The sequence below is a fragment of the Bombus bifarius genome, unplaced genomic scaffold, assembly GCF_011952205.1.
Source record: "Bombus bifarius isolate JDL3187 unplaced genomic scaffold, Bbif_JDL3187 scf7180000008008, whole genome shotgun sequence".
NCBI lineage: Eukaryota > Metazoa > Arthropoda > Insecta > Hymenoptera > Apidae > Bombus > Bombus bifarius.
In genome coordinates, this window is record NW_022884386.1 from 6,869,754 (window position 1) to 6,879,030 (window position 9,277).

At 41.0% G+C, this 9,277-nt stretch overlaps 1 protein-coding gene across 8 annotated transcripts in view; it reads left to right on the plus strand.

The window, feature by feature from the left end:
• LOC117206484 (CREB-regulated transcription coactivator 1) overlaps nucleotides 1-9,277 on the plus strand; it is a 64,597-nt gene that overhangs the window by 15,324 nt on the left and 39,996 nt on the right. The window lies entirely within an intron of this gene.

Consider the following 9,277-nt stretch of genomic DNA (forward strand, 5'->3'; position numbering starts at 1 on the left):
AATTTGATATATTTCATTAACGTGGACCTGTCACTTTAGCTGACTTCAAATATCCTTTGCAACTTCCTAACGAAGTTAAAGTTCTCTCAATTATTTTTCGATCTAGAAAGAAAAATAGCGATTGCTAGGTAACGTAATGTTACTACTGTCCGATTCTCCACTCGATGTTATCGCTTCCTTAAACCAGCTTCACTGTTTTTCAACTTTGTATTCGCTCATAATTGTCGTTTCGTACAGGTACGCTGGAACTACCAAAATTCGAGTAACTCCACTAACGTGGACGACGAGAGTTAAGCTAACAATACTTTCATTCGAGAACGTTATGGTTCACGATACATCGATCATCTATTCGATCGTTTTAGGGACGCCGTTTTTACATGGAACATCATTTTTTCTATCGATGAACACACAGGCGTCCATTGGTCAGCGTGGCTAATGGTAAATGAGTTAGCAATCTGTAGTCTGTTGTGACTGCTGAAATTACAGCGTTGTCCATGTTTCCTCTAATGACTCGTTGGACAACTCCGGCGGGCTAATTTTTTATAATTAAAATGTGAAATCGTTTGTTACAGAGATTTACAAATAATTGTATCGAATTACTCGGCCGACGATACGTTCTGTAATGCACAATATGTAATATACACATAATACTTGTGTAAATTTTCAAATTTTAATGATCGAAATCCAGTTGGCCTTTCAACAACGCAGATCATTTTCTCGGAAACGTCGGATTGGCTATCTATTTATTTCGAGTCGCTTGAACACAGTTCTGTAAAGAAGGCACAGCGCATTAAACTTTAAAATCAGTTTCGTCGTAAACAAGTACGCTTATCATTCAGGTAATTATGAACTTATTAAAATGCAGCGTTACGTAATATGCGACATCGAACGTGGACGGTTAGATAAAACTTCCTTTTCTCTGTCTTATTTTATTGTAAAAACACATTAATAATATATGTATATATATATGACATGCAAAAGTATATGACATACAATAGGCTATCGTAATCAAACTTCTTGAGAAGTTAAAAATTGTACGTGATTAATCCGCGAATTTTTACGCTGTTCGAGTGTCTGTCGTACGTTCTCCCATAATTTGTTTCTAGAATTTAATATCTGTAAAATTAACCTACGTTAGGAGAGGCATCGTGATTGCGACACACTTCGAATTTAATTACCGTTTCGATCGAGCTCGAAGAACGATGTTCCGGCCCTCTTGTCGCGTCTCTTTTATCAATTTCACGGTCCGTCGGAAGTCTCGACTCTCGGAGAAATTCGTCGAGTGGCACGAGCAGTTGGAAAATTCCTCGTTGGAACCGTTTCTATGCGAACGACGCGACGCTTGGACGAGCCGAAAATCTTGTTTACCAGCTTTCGTAACTCGCTACCGGCTTGTAATTTGCCATCGAATCGCGATCGATCGCTGCTACCCGTGTGTATGCTAGAGCTTACAATATATCACTTATTCAGTGAGAACTAGCAAGGTCCGGCGATGTAACTTTGCTGAAATGCGGAACAGTATCGACATAGAGTAAGGAACGAAACGATCGACGGATATCCTTGTGTAGGGTCGGTTGAAACAAAGCTAGAAAATCAATAGTATTCTGGTAAACTAATTTTGATAAACGTTAAAAATCTTTTCCATATTTATGACTTGTGTGCCAGTCTTCCGTCAAGTATCTACGCGAATTACCTTACATTTTTCGATAATGTTCTACGCGTTATTCCACTAATTAGCCTTCAACGTACCAATCAGCTTAATCAGAACTGCGAAGCAAATTTTTATTTTGAACAAAATTCCGACAGAAAAATAACGATCGGTCGTACCGATGGAAAATTATATAATTCCTTATGTCACCGAGAAAAATTCGTGTCTTTATTTTCGTCGCGACCATCGTACGATCATTACGGTTGCTTGATACCTTGCGATCGCGAACACTGTAATTCGTCACGATGTTTCCTTCGGTTGCGGAGAAGCCGCTATTTTCAACTTTAACGAAATTATACGTAACGAAGCCCGAGCATCCTCTGTCACGTATATACGCGTATTAGTCGGTTTAGCAAAGGGTGGAGCGTGCGTTCTCGCGTCGATGGATCCTCCGGTCGCGATAATTGCATTTTTCATTTATCCTCGCGAATGGAACCGAGCACGGAGAAGAAAAAGGGACGAGCGAAAAGGGGGATGAACGGGCCGTCGCGTGTTATCGAGCGTAGTAAGCTCGTTTGGTCAGAACCGCGCAAAGGGGGAACATACCCTGCCATCCATTTTTCATCGATGATCCTCTCGCTGCTCAATTAAATTTCAAGCCAGATCGCTTGTCAAAATGTCACATTTAACGATCAGATGCGATCGATATACAGAGCCGTCCGTAAATATTAGGACGATTACAGAAAGTTAGATTAATCTGAGAAACGATTAGGAACTTGTTAAAATAAAACTTTTTAACGATTCTTATTCGGCTTGGAACTTATGGAAGATGCACGCTTGTAGACACATTTTACGAAAATATTACGTGCTATTCAATTTATTATTTTAATCCCAAATTTCAATCAAGATTTTCTGTATTTTTAATTCATATTCACCACGTTCTTGTTCCGACTCTTACGAATAGTTTCCACAAATTTTTGCCTCGTTACCTTGCAAGAATGTAAAATAGCAATCGGCTAATAAACGTTTGTCTAATAATTTGAAGCAATTGTCGTGTCTTATATGCAGCTGAAAAGTGTTGTAATATTTACGAGTGGAAGTACGCGTGCAGCCAAAGAACACGTGTTTGTTTCCTTCTCGGTTTCCTGCTGCATCGTTAGCGAAAACGAATGGCAGAAATAGATAGAAGAATGGAACGTTGACCGACTCATTGACTGCTACGATTTTCACGCAACACTCGCCGCTGATCAATCGCCTTTAACGAGCTCGCGCGAATCTGCGCGCATGGCCGTTAATTAACCGTGCCTGCCGAATTCGACTCCGTGGTTCTGGTCAAAGCGAAGTTATTCTGCTTTCATGACCGCGTGAAACCTTATTACTTAAAATATCTATCGCTAACAATGAATTCAAAAACATATATTGACCGGCGAACAATATTCACCAAATGCCTATGAACAGTGATAGGTCTATTCTTGTTCAGTAACAAGTATACTTTTGTTTCCGACATTCTTTCGTAAGGGTAAAACTTATTAACTCATTGAGGATCAAGCAGTGGAATAATACGTAAAGTTACGTAAACGCAACATCATTGTCATAAAACGTAAATAAGTTACTTTATTAACTTACCTATACAAAATATATTAGAAGCCCGTTACACGAATCGTAGCTACAGGAGAAACTGTACGACGTAAGAAAAATATTTTACTATAGCGATATAAAATACTCGAATTTCCTCGATGGTAACATTGTAGGATGATAGAAGAAACAACAACGAACAAAATAATGAGCAAATTCTCGAAATATCTCTCCATAATTACAACGTGTATTCTGTAAGATTCGATAATACAAATTGGCCAAATAGAAACTACAGATGAAACGTTGAGTTAACGTATCTCTGGTCCTTAATAGCTTAACTCAGTCTCAATCCTCGCTACTCCAATCACCGACGTTTAGAAACTTAATAAGACGAATCAACCATTGAACCGATCTAAACTTTCCTCTTTCTGCTATGAACTCCGTTTTCATCTCTTACGCCAACCATGGACGAAACTTCCGTGATGCTCGTTCAAAGTATAAAAGTATAAATTCGCCTTAACAAACCCTCGTCTACCCCCTCCCCCTCCTTATTCATGAAATCATCTGAAACAGTTCCAAAGCTCTACGATATCTTGCACAAAGAATGCGTGCAAAAGATTCAGCGATGAGCTGGACGTGATATCTCCTTTAGAGGAAGGAAAGAGGAGGAGATGGGGTACGTGTAACGAGTCGCTTGGTGGTTGTCAGGAAGGAGGATGAAAGGATTGGAAAGGAAGGAGGCGAATGTGCCCGGGCGCATCGGTCTCGAAGCCAAGGTCGGGTTTCGATCGCGCGAAGAAACGCACCCCCGGGGGATATCGGGGTCAAGAGAGCACTCGGTTTCTTAGCACCAGTCGATTCTAGGCCGGTGGTGCCAAACGTTCGCCCCAGTCCGCGGCCGGCTCGATTACAGCCGAATGTTCGAACCTTCCTCCTTTGCTGCCGGAATCGATCGAATTTCAGCGGATTTCTGCTGGCCGCGCACGTGCAGTGGCCCACCTGCCGCGCGCCCGAGTTTACGTTGCCGTGCAAACTCGGCTTAACCTCTTGGACCCGAGCTAGAGTGCTGCCGAACATTGATACCGTTGCTCCAGATACAACTCTGCTCGCTTTTCCCTTCGCCCTCCTTGCCGCACAACTCTCTCACCCTCTCGATCTTTCTCTATCCTCCTGTTCTTTCGCCACTCGTCCAATAACCGTTCTATTTTAACGCCGAGAAAACTATTCGGTTTCGTTTCTTGATTAAGTTGACGGACAGGCGAACACCGCTTTATTTGCTTAATTTCATTTGCTTATTTATTTATCCATTTGTGGGATAAATCCTGTGAATAATACAAAGGATGACATGTAGGAGAAAGATTTATAAATGAAGAACAAATTGGTGTATCTCGTGAACAGCAGCTCAGTTTCTTTATTCAGTCGATAGAGGCACGAAAAATCAGCAGGTTAATTTTATTAGTTATTTATTTAAAGGGCAGATATCCTTCTGTTTTCTATACGTTTCTGTTCGCGTCAGAAAACGATTACCTAACGGTTACTGTTCGCGTAACTATGCAAGATGGAAAGTGAAAGATAAAGGGAGGAACTGAAGGAAGGATTTTAGAATATAAATATGTTTCAATGATAAATCCCGCGAAAATAAGGATAGTTTTCGCGATTGGACGAATGTACATGACATTTCGGTTATTTTAACCTGGGTTACATAATTGTGATTAGCCTGTCGCGCGAATAATGCCTCCTGTCCATTATCCGGTCGGCTAACTAGACGAACAGTTTCATGCTAAACAGCTAATTTGCCGCGTTAATTTATGCGTGACGATTAAACGGTTCGAATACGAGCGGAATATAGTCGATGTTTGTTCCATCCTGGCCTTTCAACGCTCTCTATCAAGCGTACCTTAACTACATGGCTATTCTTTGATGCAATAACTCTGTAACGCATTAACAAGCTTTACACACATTTATTTACATTTCTCCCGATCGTTAGCTCCGATAGAAAATAACGCAAATGCCACGACCCTTTCGTACAATCCAATAAACAGGCTCACAAAAGTATAACAAAAATTATATTTTCAGATACAGCAGGTCACGAAAATCTACATACACCTACGCTGAATTTCGTGTAATTCAATTTATCAAACGAATCAGAATCGTATTTTATCAGAAAGTTACTTACAGCTGTATATCGATACCGTTATTATCGATGTATTTCCAAAGCAATTTAATAAACGTTTCTGCTAGAGTTTTATACTCAATGTACGATAATGTAGACTTCAATGATCGATTGTAAATACTTTGTAACTTCTATATACGCATTTTCAGATTGCGTTCGAACGATCCTCTCTCGTTAAAATATCAATGAAATTTCAAAATGTTTCGACACGTGCGATATAAGTATTAAAGTTTCCTATGCTAAATGTCCGTGTACTCTCGCGAATTAGTGTGCGGATGTCATGGACGTAGGTAGGTTTGAAAGAAGTTAATGTTCTCTTGTGACAAGCTGGTCGGTGGAACTCGAGTTCGTGGTACGTGCCGCAGGGGTAAGGAACAAAACAAACGGGAACACGTGCTCCTAAGCAGAGTGCACTCGTATACAGAGTATTGATCGCGTTCTGCAGGTACTCGTTTGCTTGTTTCGTTAGCGGCACGTCGATGGCTACTGCCGCCGTGACTGCAGCTGCAGCTGCAACTGCGCCTAGTTCCGCTAACCCCGGCAGCCAGTCACCGCGCCTGGCCTCGCGATCTCCGCAACTACTCTCCTTCCTTTTCGTCTCTGTACTGAATCTCTGAATCCACCCTGTATCGCGTTTTTACAGCTTGGTCACACGAGGGTTGAAACTATCGACGTACTCGTACGAGTGTGTTCAGTTTATCGTTTGTAGTTGCGAAAAGTTGAAATTTACTTGCATTAGATGTACCGTCATAAGTATAATACAGGGCCGAAAAGACGATTAGGCAAGGAAATACGATTGATTATTTATGATATACTCGGCATAATTACGTAGATGGGTATTGACCGAAAATGTCTTGCATTAGTAAAGATGAGTCATTTTTACATGACAACGTCAGTTATTTTTCCCTGTTCGAATTACCGCGTTTGACGTACAACTGAACGTAAATCTGATCGCATTATTAATACAGGATTCTTCTGCAAATTTTTCTTTACAAGAACGTCAATGAATATACGTTTCTGTTATTAATAATTGATAGGAAATACAAACGCGGAGCTTCGAAGAATTCAATGCTGCAAGGAGCCTAGAGGATCCATTTCTTTTCTACGACATAATTTTATCTTCGGACATTTTTCTCAGTCCGCGTTTCCATTATCGCGTTTATCGTAAATCTAAAAGTTGTATCGCATTATCTCTTCTTTACGAAATCTTCCGAAGAAATGAGTTTCTACCATTAATGATCGATAAAAAGTACAAAGTCGTAGCTACGAAAAGATTCGATTCTGAAAAGTTTAAATTCCTTTGCGTGTCGTTTTATGGTATTTATCTATGATAATTTAGTTTTCAATCATTTTTCTCATGCAAATTGTCGCGTTTACTGTAACCGCTTTACATAATCCGTACCTATCAGACACTCGGCGAAGCCACGTGTCGCTGTTCGTCCCTTCCCTCCTGTCTCGACCAGACGATTCAGTAAGCCGACGACTGAAATCGACTGGTCGTTATTTATTCTACAGGTGGCCGTGCACGATGGTTTCGTTCATGCCGGTACGTAAGTGCGTGGAAATATTTCGAGGCTGGAGATTCCAGCCACTCGTCTTTCGATCCATTCGGAAGGGACTATGCCGGAAACGTCGAAGCCATCCGCTCGCGGCAACAACCCTACGGAAAATAACAATTTCCTGATTAGAATTTCGCTCCTCAGCTCCAACGAGTTTCTCCTGCCAGAGAATCTTCCGTTTCCGTTACTTTATATATCATTAGTCGCGGAAATTGATCCTTACTCTGGTTCGATCGAAACTCCCTCGTGAATCCACGGGTCTTCCTCTACGCCTTCTTCTACGGTTTCTGGTCATCAAAACGTGGAAACATCTCCAACGTGCACACTTTTCATTCTCGCTAATTATTGTATAATACATTGGCTCGTGAAAACATTTGCACATCTATGATCACATTTCAAATAATAAATAAAATAATAAATAATTACCCGATTCAAGAACAAAAATTGAAAACCAGATGTAATTTTAAGACGAAGGATAGGAGCATACAAGTTCTCAACATCTACATATATACACGTACGTAATACTTTAATAATTGATAAACTTCGTTATTACAATTGATTCGCGCCTCTCACTTGTATTAAAAAGAAGAATATTAAAAGTTTCGAGTGGTTTCAATTTGATGACGAGAAACTATATATCTTTCACGGCTGGTATAGTTATAATATCCTGACTTTTTTCCATCGGTGATCTCTCGAGATTATAAAAGAAGAAGCTTCCAACGGTTTCCACGCAGACATCCCACCGTTGCGATATAATTGGATTTTCCTGATACATAATTCATATCGCGTCTAGACTACGTTCAAACTGCTTCCAATTTTTCGTTGCTTTTTTTCTTCTTTAAAAGATCTCGTTCTTCGGGATTTTGGTATTCGGTCGTACGGACTGGCTCAAAGGGACCTCGAGACGATGGAAATTCAGGCGATATTTGCGTTTGATTTATCTGCCATTTCCGTGGATGATTATATCGTAATATCCGGTGTACCGTAGTCTCCACGGGATCTTTGCCTTCTCTCGACGACTTTGATATTCCACGAAATCTCCTAGAATCCCGATTACTGCTTTTTCTGACGCTTAGACGTTTGCGATAAAAAGTCGTGGTTCGAGCAGCCCACGATCGATTTCACGATGATAAAACACGATCGCTCGTTGAAACGTTGTAAGTATACTGCGTTCACACGAACGAAAGCGTCGCTAGAAAGTATAAACGCGACTTATTGTCAGATCTATTAATGGCGTGGCAATCATCGGGTCCATAAATTTTCTTGCTTCTATTCGCGTCTTTCACGAGCACGTTTATGATCAGAGTGCCCCACAAAACGATTGTTTAAGGAGCGGATAATATCCAGCAACCAAGAGAAAATCGGACACGTGGGCGTCGATCAGCGCATTCTCCCCTTTCCTAGCATGCAGTTGTTAAAGGTTACTCGACGTTCTCACCGAGTTTGTCTCGGTAGACTGTTACCTCTAACGTGAATTAGGTGCCGACTTAATATTCCAATTACTACTCAACGTACAATTTAATTTCAAAATATACAGATACGATTATAAATGCACGAAAGGAATTATCCTGTGTAATACGAATGAAAATACACGCAGCTTGGAAATTATCGTATCATAAGTTCTCTGTCGTTCGATGAAAATTTCCTAACGAACCAAAATTTCTCAACAGCTATCGAAGTTTCATTTCCTTACTTACGTTGCATAAATATTAACTTAGGTGCATAAATATTTTATTCTACATTGAAAAACAAGCTTCGAACAAAAGAATCTTATTTTATATTTTCGATTTATTTGTACGTATAGAATCATCCCTTGGTCGGTCGACCACTTTACGCGAGACGCTTTGTATATGAGTTTGCACAAAGATTCAGAAAGTCTAGTAGTAACGTAACATTTTTAAAAACGAGATCGGATGTAGCGAGACAGGATACAACGAGCAATGGCGAGTCCTGCGTGCTTTCGTGTTGTACAGCCTTGAATGGCAACGGATGTCCCCTTGTAAGTAGGTCACCGACGTGTCGGGAGACGGTAGACGGTGGTGGGTGTCCCGACGTCGTTGCGTGGGTGGAGCGAAGTCGTTGTGAAAGGACTAGAAGCGAAGTCGAAAGAGAAAGAGAGAGCGAAACAGAAGGGTTGAAGGAGTGGCAAGGGGAAGCTTGCCGCTCCTCACTGATCGGTTCCCGACCTCTCCAACGTCTTCCGCGTTTCTCGCCATTCATACTTGTCCCGCGTGTCCTCGTCCTACCTACAACCCCGAGAATACGGTTCGTGCACCTCGTCCCCCGAGTCCCGTACGATAAATCGTTCTCGTTTGGGAAATT